The sequence below is a fragment of the Balaenoptera borealis genome (assembly GCF_965194805.1).
Source record: "Balaenoptera borealis genome assembly, chromosome: 3".
Taxonomy (NCBI): Eukaryota; Metazoa; Chordata; class Mammalia; order Artiodactyla; family Balaenopteridae; genus Balaenoptera; species Balaenoptera borealis.
In genome coordinates, this window is record NC_138866.1 from 131,676,167 (window position 1) to 131,691,670 (window position 15,504).

The 15,504-nt window shown below is 40.1% G+C and overlaps 2 long non-coding RNA genes across 2 annotated transcripts in view; one reads left to right on the forward strand and one right to left on the reverse strand.

The window, feature by feature from the left end:
- LOC309625552 overlaps positions 1 to 15,504 on the reverse strand; it is a 276,776-nt gene that overhangs the window by 186,100 nt on the left and 75,172 nt on the right. The gene's annotated exons all lie outside the window — the stretch shown is intronic.
- On the forward strand, positions 2,777 to 7,836 carry LOC309625549. The gene is made up of 2 exons (XR_014242588.1): positions 2,777 to 3,400; positions 3,719 to 7,836. It is a non-coding gene; the product is annotated as an uncharacterized lncRNA (long non-coding RNA).

Sequence of the window (15,504 nt, forward strand, 5' to 3'; positions counted from 1 at the left end):
TAGACCCTCAGAAATGTCAAGTGAAAACTATGAAATAAACACTATAAAATATTCTTGAAAAGATTAAAGGCATACAAGATGAAATTGGAAAACATAAAAGAACAAAATACTATGAAAAAGAAAGGCAGATTTTTAAAGTAAAATAACTTCTAGAAATAAAAAACAAATTAATACTCAGTGTATGAAATAGCATGTTACACCCAGCTTAAGAATTAATGAATGAAAGAAACATCTAAAAAGTATACAGCCGAGAGAAAAACAAGAAAGAAATTATGAAAGAGAATATGAGTGACATTGATTAGGGAAGAATTTTTTAAAATTTTATTGAAGTATAGTTGATTTACAATGTTGTATTTAAGCATTTTTAACATACATTTTAATATGAGTTCCAGGAGGGGAAGCAGAAAAAATGGAGATAATGTTTGAAGAGGTAATAGTTTCAATTCTCCCAGAATTCATTAAAGATATTGCTCCTCAGATTCAGGAAGCATTAGTTCTGAGGAGAACTCATTTATAAAATTGATCATACCAAGATACTGATCACCACAGACAAAGCAGAAAACTGAAGAAAGATTACATTAAAAGAAATGAAATAATTAGACTCAGAGCAAACTTCTCAGCTCTAACTACAGATAGAGCAAGGATCAGCAAACTTCAACCCATATAATGTTTTATTGGGACATAGTCCCACCCACTCAGGTTAAATGGCTTGCATGTTTGTATGGCTGCTTACCTGCTACAACAGCACAGGTGGGGCTTACCTGCAGGACAGGTGGATGGCTTAATAATTCTTACCTTGGGTTTGGTAATAATCTGAGAGGCCCTCTTCTTTGTGTTGGGCTTGTTGGACAAAGGGTTAGCAACTTTGGGATAAGTTAGACTAGGAAGGGAATCCTGGAGTTTCCTTGTCTGTGGAATGAGGGCATGAGAACACCTCACTGATTCCATGTGGGTGTTGATCAAAGGTGTAGAAATCACCCAAGTCAGGCCTGGCCCTCAGGGTCTCCTCACCACAGGAGGGTTTAGAATGATCGATGTAGCTGAAATTCAGCCTCTGCACACAGATACCAAGTTGAACCTCGGGCACAGAGTTTGGGTGAAGTAGAAAAGAATAGCTTTATTGCTTTGCCAGGAAAGGGGGCCACAGTGGGCTAATGCCCTCAGAACTGTGTGTCCCAACTTGGAGAGGGTAGTGAGGAGTTTTATAGTAATGATTAAAAGAGGGTGTGATCAGTTCGTGGACAGTCTTTTGATTGCTTGGTGGTGAGGTAATTGGGAGTCACCTTCTGGTTATAACTGGTCTGGGGTCTACGGGCTTGTGGGCAGCATAGTTAACTTCTTCCACCTGGGGGGGGGGCGTGGTTTCAGTACCTGCAAAACAGCTCAATGATATTGTTATGTATATACCTTGAGGGGGAACCGGGCCCCTGCCCCAAAGCTGCATTATTTTTTCTTGACTGCTCCTCCCTTGTCTCTGCATTCCCCTCCCTTCCCTGATTAGCATCTGTTTGAACCTGCCCTTTGGAACTCAGGGAAGGTCATGGAGGCTAAATGAAGATTATTTCCTGTAATCAAGAAATAGGGGACACAGAAAGGCTTGTGTCCAAGAACCCCATGGGTCCTGCTAGGTTTCATTGAACTGTACAATGTCATCATAATGAGGGGCTTTCAAAGTAATCTTATGTTGAAAGTTTGGGAAACACTGCATGCTGTGTCCCAGAGGGGAATGTTCTGGGGAGAAGTGTGGATTTGGTGTGCAATGAGACCACACACATCATGTGAGGAACTGCACAAGCAACAACTTTGTCGACCCCGGTTTTCTCCAGATGCATTTGACAACTACACAGGTACTACTAACATCCCGTGAAAACAGTGTTCTGTGAAAACTTCCCTCAGGAAAGGCGGTTTCAGATCAAACACTTACTCTATGGATGAGAAACCTGAGGCAAACAATGGGGAGGAGTTTTTGAGGTCAACTTGACAACTTGTTTTCTTTTGGCAGCTCTTTCCAGCTCCCGTGCGTGTTCTATTATATCATCACCAGAAAGCTGTATGCTCTTCCTTTGCCACAGTCACCAAGGTATCTGAAACCCTATGTACTGATCTGAAAAATGCATTTGAATCCAATTTTACACCAAGTAATTATTTGGTTCTACATGTATGACAATGTGTTTTTGAAGTCATGGAATTATTTGTTTCACTGAATATTCAATTCAGTGAAAGGGTTTTATTCATCCCTTTGGAAGATAATTAGAGAAAATATTATGTCTAACATCAAGATCATGTTCTTTATATAATTCCAGATAGAAATTTCGTTACCTGGCTCTAAAATTAGAACTAGACTTTTTCCCAAACCACAAAACCCAACAAATGTCAAGTGGGCTTTTTACCCTGGAATCTTTCCCATGAGCGTGAACTTACTCAGTGTTATTTTTAATTGCCTTGCAGCATAGTTTAGTTTACTCTGTCCAAGTGAATCTAATTGTGAGACTTCTGGCTTTTTAGTCAGATCTAAAATCTCTATATAAATAACCCCAAAGCATCATTTCAGGTCAAGTCTTGTGATAGAAGAGGTTTTGCCTTGTAACTTTGCTTATTTATGCTGTATGGAAGGTTAAATGGTATGACTTTCAGGTAAGGTAATTTCGGATCTCCATTTTTCAATTTCAGTGTCATTTAGAAAATTTAATCCTAGGGTCTTCCCCACTGCCTCCAATATTTTCCTTCCATCCTTCTTCCCTTCTTCCCATCTTCCTTCCTTCCTTCCTTCCTTCCTTCCTTCCTTCCTTCCTTCCTTCCTTCCTTCCTTCTTTCCTTCCTTCCTTCCTCTCTCTCCCCTCCTCCCCTTTCCTTTTTTCTCTCCAATACTTATGTGGTTTCCTCTTAGATTTTTAGAACATTAGAGCTGGGAGAGATTTGAGGGTTATGTGGTTCAACCCCAACCTTTATTTTATATAGAAGGAAATTATGTCAAAGAAGAAGGACCTTTGGTGAACCAAGATTATTGTGAAGTCACAGTCTTGTTCATTTCTCTTTTATATGTCTCCCTAACCTATATCTGATCTTACTGAAAATGAGGCCAAAGAAATGTGACTTGATGTTTTGAAACAATCTTCAGAGCCTTCCTCAAGAATATAGCATTCCTTTTTTCCAAGTGTAAAGTTGTAATAGCTTTGGCCTTCAACGTTCATTTTATTTCATATGTACAAAATATTGAGAGTTAGCCATAAAATATCTGTGTCCCTCTCTTTAATTAATTTATATTTGGTGTGTTCTCTGTTTCAAATTACATTTTAGAAAAATGTTTCTACTTCAGTGTGTGTGCGTGCATGTGCATGTGTGTGAGAGACAGAAAGAGAGAGAGAGAGAGGAAGAGGCAGAAAGACCTATCCACATGTAGGTCTTTTTTTTTTTTTTTTTAATTAATTAATTAATTTATTTATTTTTGGCTGTGTTGGGTCTTTGTTTCTGTTCCAGGGCTTTCTCTAGTTGCGGCGAGCGGGGGCCACTCTTCATTGCGGTGCGCGGGCCTCTCACTATCGCAGCCTCTCTTGTTGCGGAGCATAGGCTCCAGACGCGCAGGCTCAGTAATTGTGGTTCACTGGCCCAGTTGTTCTGCGGCATGTGGGATCTTCCCAGACCAGGGCTCGAACCCGTGTCCCCTGCATTGGCAGGCGGATTCTCAACCACTGCACCACCAGGGAAGCCCCACATTTAGGTCTTTAATAGTCACAGAGTTCATGCAACCTAAATGGAAATAAAGAATTCTAACCCTTTCCCCCACAAAAAAGTCCTCCAAGATTTAATGTCTATGACATATAGTCAAAATGAAACCAATGCAACTATGTGTTCAGTGAGTTTAAGATTTATGTGAACTTAATTCGTGTCTGGCACAGTGTCTGTACAAGAATCATAGGCTATCAGGGTGGACCTAGAGATGATCATAGTAAGTGAAGCAAGTCAGACAGAGAAAGACAAATACCACGAGATCACTTATATGTGGAATCTAAAAAAAATGGTCCAAATGAACTTATTTACAAAACAGAAACAGACTCACAAACATAGAAAACAAAACCATGGTTACCAAAGGGGAAAGGTGGGAGTACAAATAAATTAGGAATTTGGGATTAACAGATACACAAAGAGAGGTATGGACATATGTACCATGATAGCCTCTGGTATGTGCTGTTTGAGGATAAGAATAAAGTTAGTGAGTGTGCTCAGAGGACAGAGCAACTCACTCTGGAAGTATAGAGTTATTTCTGTTGTGAGAGAGACACTTAAATTGGTTTTGTAAGAAAACATAGAAAACAAAGGGGGAAGGACTTTTCAGAGTATAGGAAGATTCTGGTTCTAAAAGGTTATGGAATGTCAAGAAATCTAACTGCATCACATAACTGTCTTTTCATCCAGGTTTTGCAAAAGTTTTGTGACTCTCAGCCTTGCCTTTGGTCCTGCTCCCAGAGAGACATCCAACTCTCACACTGGGCTACTCCCAAGTGTGTACTGCACATAGTGCCTCCAGTGAGTCCTCATAAATGGACAGTGCAGCCAGAATGGATGGATGCCTTGCTCTGTCACTGGATGCTATGCACTTTGATCAGAAGCTTGGAAAATTGTTTCCTCCTTCTCCTGGTTATAGCCATACTATAAATGACAGATACAATGTGTGGGGAGAGCTATGACCTCAGATGATGAATTAGAATTAATGAAAGTTTAAGAAGGCTGTTAAATATTAAAAAATCAATTATAACCTCACCTTACAGAAAAACACTATTAGAAAGCAATATTAAAAATTTTACTGTAACACAGTATAGGAGAAGAAATAATTTTCCTCTATCCATCTTAAATTTTTAGTTGAGGCTTTGTAACAAAAGACAGATTATGGGCTTCCCTGGTGGCGCAGTGTTTGGGAATCTGCCTGCCACTGCGGGGGAAATGGGTTCGAGCCCTGGTCTGGGAAGATCCCACATGCCGCGGAGCAACTAGGCCCGTGAGCCACAACTACTGAGCCTGCGCGTCTGGAGCCTGTGCTCCGCAACAAGAGAGACCACGATAGTGGGAGGCCCGTGCACTGCGATGAAGAGTGGCCCCCGCTTGCCGCAACTAGAGAAAGCCCTCGCACAGAAACGAAGACCCAACACAGCCATAAATTAAAAACAAAAACAACAACAACAACAAAAAAACCTAAATCTTAAAAAAAAAAAAAAGACAGATTAACAAGAAAAAAGCACAGAAATTTAGTTAGGTAAGTTTTAGATGACACAGGAGCCCTCATAAGGAAATGAAGACCCAAAGAAGTGGCAAAATCTGAGGGCTTATGTATTAGATTGAACAAAGAGGGGCCCCTGTGGGAAAGTAACTAAAACACTTGGAATGATTAAATATTTGGTCACAGTTACTCTGACAAGTCTGTTTGTGTACCATTCTCTAGGTCTCAACTCCTCATCTTCGGTGACAAGAATATTTATTTCCTCCTGGTACAGAAAGGACATTTTTCACATGGGAAGCAGAGGTCAGAGTGCCCCCTCACACTTGTTTTTCAAGTGACTTTAGCTCAAAATAATCCTTATGCCAAAGTAGCATATCTTACGGTGACATATTCTGCCACCCTTCAATAGGATTAAAATCTCAAATACCTAATAACCAGTCTAACATAAGATAATGCAAGATATCTACAGAGGAAAGAAAATAACAAGTTGGTTTAATACACTAGAGAAGATCTAATATGCAGAGATATTGCTTGAAAGGTTCAATATGGTAAAGAAGTCAATACAAATCTCAGTCAAAATCTGAGTAGGCATCTGGTAGAACTCGATAAATTGTTTCTAAAATTCATTCAAAATGCAAACGTCCTAGAACAGCCAAAGACAAACAAGGAGAGAGGAGTTGTTCCCCCTGCTGTCAACAGTGATAACATATGATAGCCTGGCTTAAGGTTAGGGAAAAATAGACCAGAGACATAGGAAAGAACCCAGAAACTTCATGTATTGATACGTGATATGCATCTATTGCAAATATGCATATATTTATCATTCATATATGACAGAGTGGCACCAACTAATTGGTGGTGTTGGGGCATTTTGTAACCATAAAGAAAAAAAATATGAACTATTGCTTATCTCACACTATATAAGGAAATCAATTCAAGAAGTAATGTACATCTAAATGTGAAAAACAAAGCTATAAAGACTTTCAAAGACAGCATAGGAGAAGCTCTTTTTTCCTGTTCATTATACAAAACACATCTTAATAGAACAGAAACAGCAGTAAACAAAAAGCATTTAAAAATTTGACCACATTAAAATTAAGAACTTCTGTTTAAAAAAATAAACACCATTAAAAGAGTGACAAGGAAAGGCACTGAGGAGAAGAAGATATTTGCAACAAAGGGCTGTTATCCAAATATCTAAAGATTATATCAAGAGACCTTCAAGATAGCAGAGGAGTAAGACATTGAGATCACCTTCCTCCCCACAAATACATCAAAAATACATCTACATGTGGAAAAACTCCTACAGAACACCTACTGAACACTAGCAGAAGACCTCAGACTTCCCAAAAGGCAAGAAAATCCCCACGTACCTGGGTAAGGCAAAAGAAAAAAGAAAAAAACAGAGCCAAAAGAATAGGGATGAGACCTGCACTTCTGGGAGGGAGCTGCGAAGGAGGAAACGTTTCCACAAACTAGGGAGTAGCTTCACTGGCGGGGACTGGGGGTGGGCCAGGGGGTAAGATTCAGAACCACAGAGGAGAGCACAGCAACAAGGGTACAGAGAGCACAGCGGAGAGATTCTCACACAGAGGATCAGTGCCGACCAGCACTCACCAACCTGATACACTTTGCTCACACACCAGGGCGGGTGAGAGTTGAGGCTTGGGCTTTGGAGGTCAGACCAAGGGAGAGGGCTGGGGTCGGCTGCATAAAAAGAGCCTGAAGGGAGCTTGTGTGCCACAGCTAGCTGGGAAGGAGTCCAGGGAAAAGTCTGGACCTGCCGAGAGACAAGAGACCATTGTTTCAGGGTGTGCAAGGAGAGGGGATTCCTGTTCCATGTGTCCACAGAAGGCAGAGCACTGCCTAAGTGAGCTCCAGAGATGGGCATGAGCCATGGCTATCAGCTCAGACACCAGAGATGGGCATGAACTGCTAACACTGCTGCTGCTGCCACCAAGAATCTTGTGTGCAAGTGCAGGTCACTACCCACACTCCCCCGGGAGCCTGTGCAGCATGCCACTGCCAGGGTCCCGGGATCCATGGACAACTTCTCTGGGAGAACACACGGGGTGCCTCAGGCTGTTGCAAAGTCATGTGGCCTCTGCTGCCACAGGCTTGCCTCGCATTCCTATTATGATTACTGTACCCCTCCCTCTCCCCTGCCTGAGTGAGAAAGAGAGCCCTAATCAGCTGTTGCTTTAACCCCGTCCTTTCTGGGTGGGGAACAGATGCCTGAGGGCGACCTACATGCAGAGGCAGGGGCAAAACCAAAGCTGAACACCAAGAGCTGTGCGAACAAGGAAGAGAAAGGGAAATTTCTCCGTGCAGCCTCAGGAGAAGCAGATTAAATCCCCACAATCAACTTGATAAACCCTGCATTTGTGGAATACCTGAATAGACAATGAAGATTCCCAAAGTTGAAGCAGTGGACTTTGGGAGCAACTGTAGACTTGGGGTTTGTTTCTGCATCTCATTTGTTCTTGGTTTTATGTTTCTTAGCTTAGTTTTTAGTGCTTGTTATCATTGGTGGATTTGTTTATTGGTTTGGTTGCTATCTTCCTTTTTTAAAAAAATATTTTCTATTTATTTTTTTTCTTTTATTATTTAAATTTTTTTTCCTTTTTTCTCTTTTTGTGAGTGTGTATGTGTATGTTTCTTTGTGTGATTTTTGTCTGTTTTGTTTTGCTTTTACCAGTTGGTTTAGGGTTCTACCTGTTGGTTTTCTTTCTTTCTTTTTTTTTTTTTTTTGCTTCCTTTTCTTCTGAGCTGTGTGGCTGGTAGGGTCATGGTGCTCTGGCTGGGTGTCAGGCCTGAGCCTCCAAGGTGGGAGAGAAAAGTCCAGGACATTGGACCACCAGAGACCTCCTGGACCTCCTGTAATATCAATTGGTGAGAGCTCTCCCAGAGATCTCTGTCTCAACACTAAGACCCAGCTCCACCCAGCGGCCAGAAAGCTCCCGTGCTGGACGTCCCATGCTAAACAACTAGCAAGACAGCAACACAACCCCACCCATTAGCAGAGAGGATGCCTAAAGTCATACTAAGTTCACAGACACCCCAAAGCACACCATGGGACGTGGCCCTGCCCACCAGAAGGACAATATCCAGCCCCACCCACCAGAACACAGGCACCAGTCCCCTCCACCAGGAAGCCTACACTAGCCACTGAACCAACCTCACCCACTGGGGGCAGACACCAAAAATAACGGGAACTACGAACATGCATCCTGCAGAAAGGAGACTCCAAACATGGTAAGTTAAACAAAATGAGAAGACAGAGAAATATGTAACAGATGAAGGAGCAAGGTAAAAACCCACCAGACCAAACAAATGAAGAGGAAACAGGTAATCTACCTGAAAAAGAATTCAGAGTAATGATAGTAAAGATGATCCAAAATCTTGGAAATAGAATGGAGAAAATACAAGAAACGTTTAACAAGGACCTAGAAGAACTAAAGAGCAAACAAACAATGATGAACAAAACAATAAATGAAATTAAAAATACTCTAGGAGGAATCAATAGCAGAATAATGGAGGCAGAAGAACAGATAGGTGACCTGGAAGAAAAAATAGTGGAAATAACTGCTGCAGAACAGGATAAAGAAAAAAGAATGAAAAGAATTGAGGACAGTCTCAGAGACCTCTGGGACAACACTAAACACACCAACATTCGAATTATAGGGGTCCCAGAAGAAGAAGAGAAAAAGAAAGTGTCTGAGAAAATATTTGAAGAGATTATAGTCGAAAACTTCCCTAACATGGGAAAGGAAATAGTCAATCAAGTCCAGGAAGTGCAGAGAGACCCATACCGGATAAATCCAAGAAGAAACAAACTGAGACACATATTAATCAAACTATCAAAAATTAAATACACAACTCAGTTTGGCAAGATAGAGTAGAAGGATGAGCACTCACTCCCTCTTGCAAGAGTGCCAGAATCACAACTAACTGCTGAACAATCATCGACAGGAAGACACTGTAACTCAGCAAAAATGATACCCCACATCCAAAGACAAAGGAGAAGCTGCAATGAGATGGTAGAAGGGGTGCAATCACAATAAAATCAAATCCCATAACTACTGGGTGGGTGACTCACAAACTGGAGAACACTTACACCACAGAAGTCCACCCACTGGAGTGAAGGTTCTGAGCCCCAGGTCAGGTTTCCCTACCTGGGGGTCTGGCAATGGGAGGAGGAATTCCTAAAGAATCAGACTTTGAAGGCTAGGGGGATTTGATTGCAGGACTTTGACAAGACTGGGAGAAACAGAGATTCCACTCTTGTAGGGCATACACAAAGTAGTGTGTGCATAGGGACTGAAGGGAAGGAGCAGTGACCCCATAGGAGACTGAACCAGACGAACCTGCTAGTGTTGGAGGGTCTATTGCAGAGACGGGGGGTGGCTGTGGCTCACCACAAGGACAAGGACACTGGAAGCAGAAGTTCTGGGAAGTACTCCTTCACATGAGCCCTCACAGAGTACAACATTAGCCCCACCAAAGAGCCTGTAGGCCCCAGTGTGGGGTTGCCTCAGGCAGAACAACCAACAGGGAGAGAACTCAGCCCCACCCATCAGCAGACAAGTGGATTAAAGTTTTACTGAGCTCTGCCCACCAGAGGAACACCTAGCTCTATCCAGCACCAGTCCCTCCCATCAGGAAGCTTGCACAAGCCTCTTAGATAGCCGCATCCACCAGAGAGCAGACAGCAGACGCAAGAAGACAGACAATTCTGCAGGCTGTGGAATGAAAACCACATTCACAGAGAGATAGAAATATGAAAAGGCAGAGGACTATGTACCAGATGAAGGAACAAGATAAACCCCCCAAAATACTAAATGGAGATAGGCAACTTTCCAGAAAAAAAATTCAGAATAATCATGGTGAAGATGATCCAGGACCTCGGAAAAAGAATGGAGGCAAAGATCAAGAAGATGCAAGAAATGTTTTAAAAAGACCTAGAGAATTAAGAAAGAAACACCTAGAAGAATTAAAGCACAAACAAACAGAGATGAACAATACAATATCTGAAATGAAACATATACTAGAAAAAGTCAACAGCAGAATAACTGAGGCAGAAAAACAGTTAAGTGACCTGGAAGACAGAATGGTGGAATTCACTGCTGCAGAACAGAGTAAAGAAAAAAGAATGGAAACAAATGAAGACAGCCTAAGAGACCTCTGGGATAACATTAAATGCAACAACATTCGCATTATAGGGAACCCAGAAAGAGAAGAGAGAGAGAAAAGATCCAAGAAAATATTCAAAGGGATTATAGTCGAAAATTTCCTTGACATGGGAAAGTAAATAGCCACCCAAGTCCACGAAGCCCAGAGCCCCGTCAGGATAAACACAAGGAGAAACACACCGAGACATATAGTAATCATGTGGACAAAAATTAAAGACAGAGAAAAATTATTAAAAGCAACAAGGCAAAAATGACAACATAAAAGGGAACTCCCATAAGGTTAACAGCTGATTTCTCAGCAGAAACTCTACAAGCCAGAAGGGAGTGGCACGATATATTTAAAGTGATGTAAAGGAAGAAACTACACTCAAAGATTACTCTACCCGGCAAGGATCTCATTCAGATTTGATGGAGAAATCAAAATCTTTTCATACAAGCAAAAGCTAAGAGAATTCAGCACCACAAAACCAGCTCTACAACAAATGCTAAAGGAACTTCTCTAAGTGGGAAACACAAGAGAAGAAAAAGACCTACAAAAACAAACCCATGACAATTAAGAAAATGGTAATAGGAACATACATATCGATAATTACCTTAAATGTGAATGGATTAAATGCTCCAACCAAAAGACACAGGCTCACTGAAGGGATACAAAAACAAGATCCTTATATATGCTATCTACAAGAGACCCACTTCAGACTTAGGGACACATACAGACTGAAAGTGAGGGGATGGAAAAAGATATTCCATGCAAATGGAAACCAAAAGAAAGCTGGAGAAGCAATACTCATATCAGATAAAATAGACTTTAAAATAAAGAATGTTGGGCTTCCCTGGTGGCACAGTGGTTGGGAATCCGCCTGCCAATGCAGGGGACACGGGTTCGAGCCCTGGTCTGGGAGGATCCCACATGCCGCTGGGCAAATAAGCCCGTGAGCCACAATTGCTGAGCATGCGCGTCTGGAGCCTGTGCTCCGCAACAAGAGAGGCCGCGACAGTGAGAGGCCCACACACCGTGATGAAGGGTGGCCCCCGCTTGCCGCAGCTAGAGAAAGCCCTCACACAGAAATGAAGACCCAACACAGCCAAAAATAAATAATAAATAAATAAATAAAATTAAAAAAAAAATTAAAAAAAAAATAAAATAAAATAAAGAATGTTACAAGAGACAAGGAAGGACACTACATAATGATCAAGGGATCAATCCAAGAAGAAGATATAACAATTATAAATATGTATGTACCCACCATAGGAGCACCTCAACACATAAGGCTAACAGCCATAAAAGGGGAAATCATCAGTAACACAATAATAGTAGGTGACTTTAACACCCCTAACACCCCACTTACACCAATGGAAAGATCATCCAAAAAGAAAATAAATAAGGAAACACAACTTTTAAATGACATATTAGACCAGAAGGATTATATTAATATTTACAGGACATTCCCTCCAAAAACAACAGAATACACTTTCTTCTCAAGTGCTCATGGAACATTCTCCAGGATATATCACATCTTGGGTCACAAATCAAGCCTTGGTAAATTTAACAAAATTGAAATCATATCAAAATCTTTTCCGACCACAACACTATGAGACTAGATATCAATTACAGGAAAATAAACTGTAAAAATTACAAACAAATGGAAGCTAAATAATACGCAACTAAATAACCAAGAGATCCCTGAAGAAATCAAAGAGGAAATCAAAAAATACCTAGAAACAAATGACAATGAAAACATGACGACCCAAAACCTATGGGATACAGCCAAAGCAGTTCTAAGAGGGAAGTTTATAGCAATACAATCCTACCTTAAGAAACAAGAAAAATCTCAAATAAACAACCTAACCTTGCACCTAAAGCAATTAGAGAAGAACAAAAAAAGAAAACCACCAAAATTAGCAGAAGGAAAGAAATCATAAAGATCAGATCAGAAATAAATGAAAAAGAAATGAAGGAAACAATAGCAAAGATCAATAAAACTAAAAGCTGGTTCCCTGAGAAGATAAAATTGATCAACCATTAGCCAGACTCATCAGGAAAAAAAAGGAAAAGACTCAAATCAACAGAATTAGAAATGAAAAAGGATAAGTAACAACTGACACCACAGAAATACAGAGAATCATGAGAGACTACTACAAACAACTATATGCCAATAAAAAGGACAACTTGGAAGAAATCTACAAACTCTTAGAAAGGTACAATCTTCCAAGACTGAACCAGGAAGAAATAGAATATATGAACAGACCAATCACAAGCACTGAAATTGAGACTGTGATTAAAAATCTTCCAACACACAAAAGCCCAGGACCAGATGGCTTCACAGGGGAATTCTATCACACATTTAGAGAAGAGCCAACATCTATACTTCTCAAACTCTTCCAAAATATAGCAGAGGGAGGAACACTCCCAAACTCATTCTATGAGGCCACCATCACCCTGATACCAAAACCAGACAAAGATGTCACAAAAAAAGAAAACTACAGGTCAATATCACTGATGAACATAGATACAAAAATCATCAACAAAATATTTACAAACAGAACCCAGCAGCACATTAAAAGGATGATACACCATGATAAGTGGGGTTTATCCCAGAAATGCAAGGATTCTTCAATATACGCAAATCAGTCAATGTGCTACATCATATTAGTGAATTGAAGAATAAAAACCATATAATAATCTCAGTAGATTCAGAAAAAGCTTTTGATAAAATTCAAAACCTATTTATGATAAAAACTCTCCAGAAAGTGGGCATGGAAGGAAACTACCTCAACATAATAAAGGCCATATATGACAAAGCCACAGCCAACATTGTTCTCAGTGGTGAAGAACTGAAACCATTCCCTCTAAGATCAGGAACTAGACAAGGTTGCCCACTCTCACCACTATTATTCAACATAGTTGTGGAAGTTTTAGCGACAGCAATCAAGAAGAAAAAGAAGAAAAGTAATCCAAATCAGAAAAGAAGAAGTAAAACTGTCACTGTTTTCAGATGACATGATACTATACATACAGAATCCTAAAGATTCTACCAGAAAAGTACTAGAGCTAATCAATGAATTTGGTAAAGTAGCATGATACAAAAGTAATGCACAGAAACCTCTTACATTCCCTTACACTAACGTCGGAAAATCTGAAAGAGAAATTAAGGAAACACTCCCATTTACCATTGCAAAAAAAGAATAAAATACCTAGGAATAAACCTACCTAAGGAGACAAAAGACCTGTATGCAGAAAACTATAAGACACTGATGAAAGAAATTAAAGATGATACCAACAGATGGAGAGATATACCATGTTCTTGGATTGGAAGAATCAATATTGTGAAAATGACTATACTACTCAAAGCAATCTACAGATGCAATGCAATCCCTATCAAATTACCATGGCATTTTTTATGCAACTAGAACAAAACATCTTAAAATTTGTATGGAGACACAAAAGACCCTGAATAGCCAAAGCAGTCTTGAGGGAAAAAAACGGAGCTGGAGGAATCAGGCTCCCAGACTTTAGACTATACTACAAAGCTACAGTAATCAAGACAATATGGTACTGACACAAAAACAGAAATATAGATCAATGGAACAGGACAGAAATCACAGAGATAAAACCACACACATATGGTCACCTTATATTTGATAAAGGAGGCAATAATTCACAATGGAGAAAAGACAGCCTCTTCAATAAGTGGTGCTGGGAAAACTGGACAGCTACATGTAAAAGAATGAAATTAGGACACTTCCTCACAACATACACAAAAATAAACTCAAAATGGATTAATGACCTAAATGTAAGGCCAGACACTACAAAACTCTTAGAGGAAAACATAGGCAGAACGCTCTATGACATAAATCACAGCAAGATCCTTTTTGACCCACCTCCTAGAGAAATGGAAACAAAAACAAAAATAAACAAGTGGAACCTAATGAAACTTAAAAGATTTTGCACAACCAAGGAAACTATAAGCAAGACCAAAAGACAACCCTCATAATGGGAGAAAATATTTGCAAACGAAGCAACTGACAAAGATTAATCACCAAAATATACAAGCAGCTCATGCAGCTCAATATCAAAAAACCAAACAACCCAATCCAAGAATGGGCAGAAGTCCTAAACAGATATTTCTCCAAAGAAGATATACAGATTGCCAACAAACACATGAAAGGATGCTCAACATCACTAGTCATTAGAAGAATGCAAATCAAAACCACAATGAGGTAGCACCTCACACTGGTCAGAACGGCCATCATCAAAAAAATCCAGAAACAATAAATGCTGGAGAGATTGTGGAGAATGGGGACCCTCTTGCACTGTTAGTTGGAATGTAAATTTATACAGTCACTATGGAAAACAGTATGGAGGTTCCTTAAAAAGCTAAAAATAGAACTACCATATGACCCAGCAATCCCACTACTGGGCATATACCCTGAGAAAACCATAATTCAAAAAGAGACATGTACCAAAATGTTCATTGCAGCTCTATTTACAATAGCCAGGACATGGAAGCCACCTAAGTGTCCATCAACAGTTGAATGGATAAAGAAGATGTGGCACATATATACAATGAAATATTACTCAGCCATGAAAAGGAATGAAATTGAGTGAGTTGGATGGACCTAGAGTCTGTCATACAGAGTGAAGTAAGTCAGAAAGAGAAAAACAAATACAGTATGCTAACACATATATATGGAATTTAAAAAAATAGTTCTGATGAAACTGGGGACAGGACAGGAATAAAGACACAGATGTAGAGAATGGACTTGAGGACATGGGGAAGGGAAGGGTAAGCTGGGATGAAGTGAAAGAGTAGTATTGACATATATACACTACCAAATGTAAAATAGATAGCTAGTGGGAAGCAGCTGCATAACACAGGGAGATCAGCTCAGTGCTTTCTGACCACCTATAGGGGTGGGATAGGGAAGGTGGGAGGGAGGCGCAAGATGGATGGGATATGGGGATATATGTACACATATAGCTGATTCACTTTGTTTTACAGAAGAAACTAACAACATTGTAAAGCAATTATACCCCAATAAAGATGCTTAAAAAAAAAAGAATAAATAGGGGCATTACAATGGATTTTGCATATATTA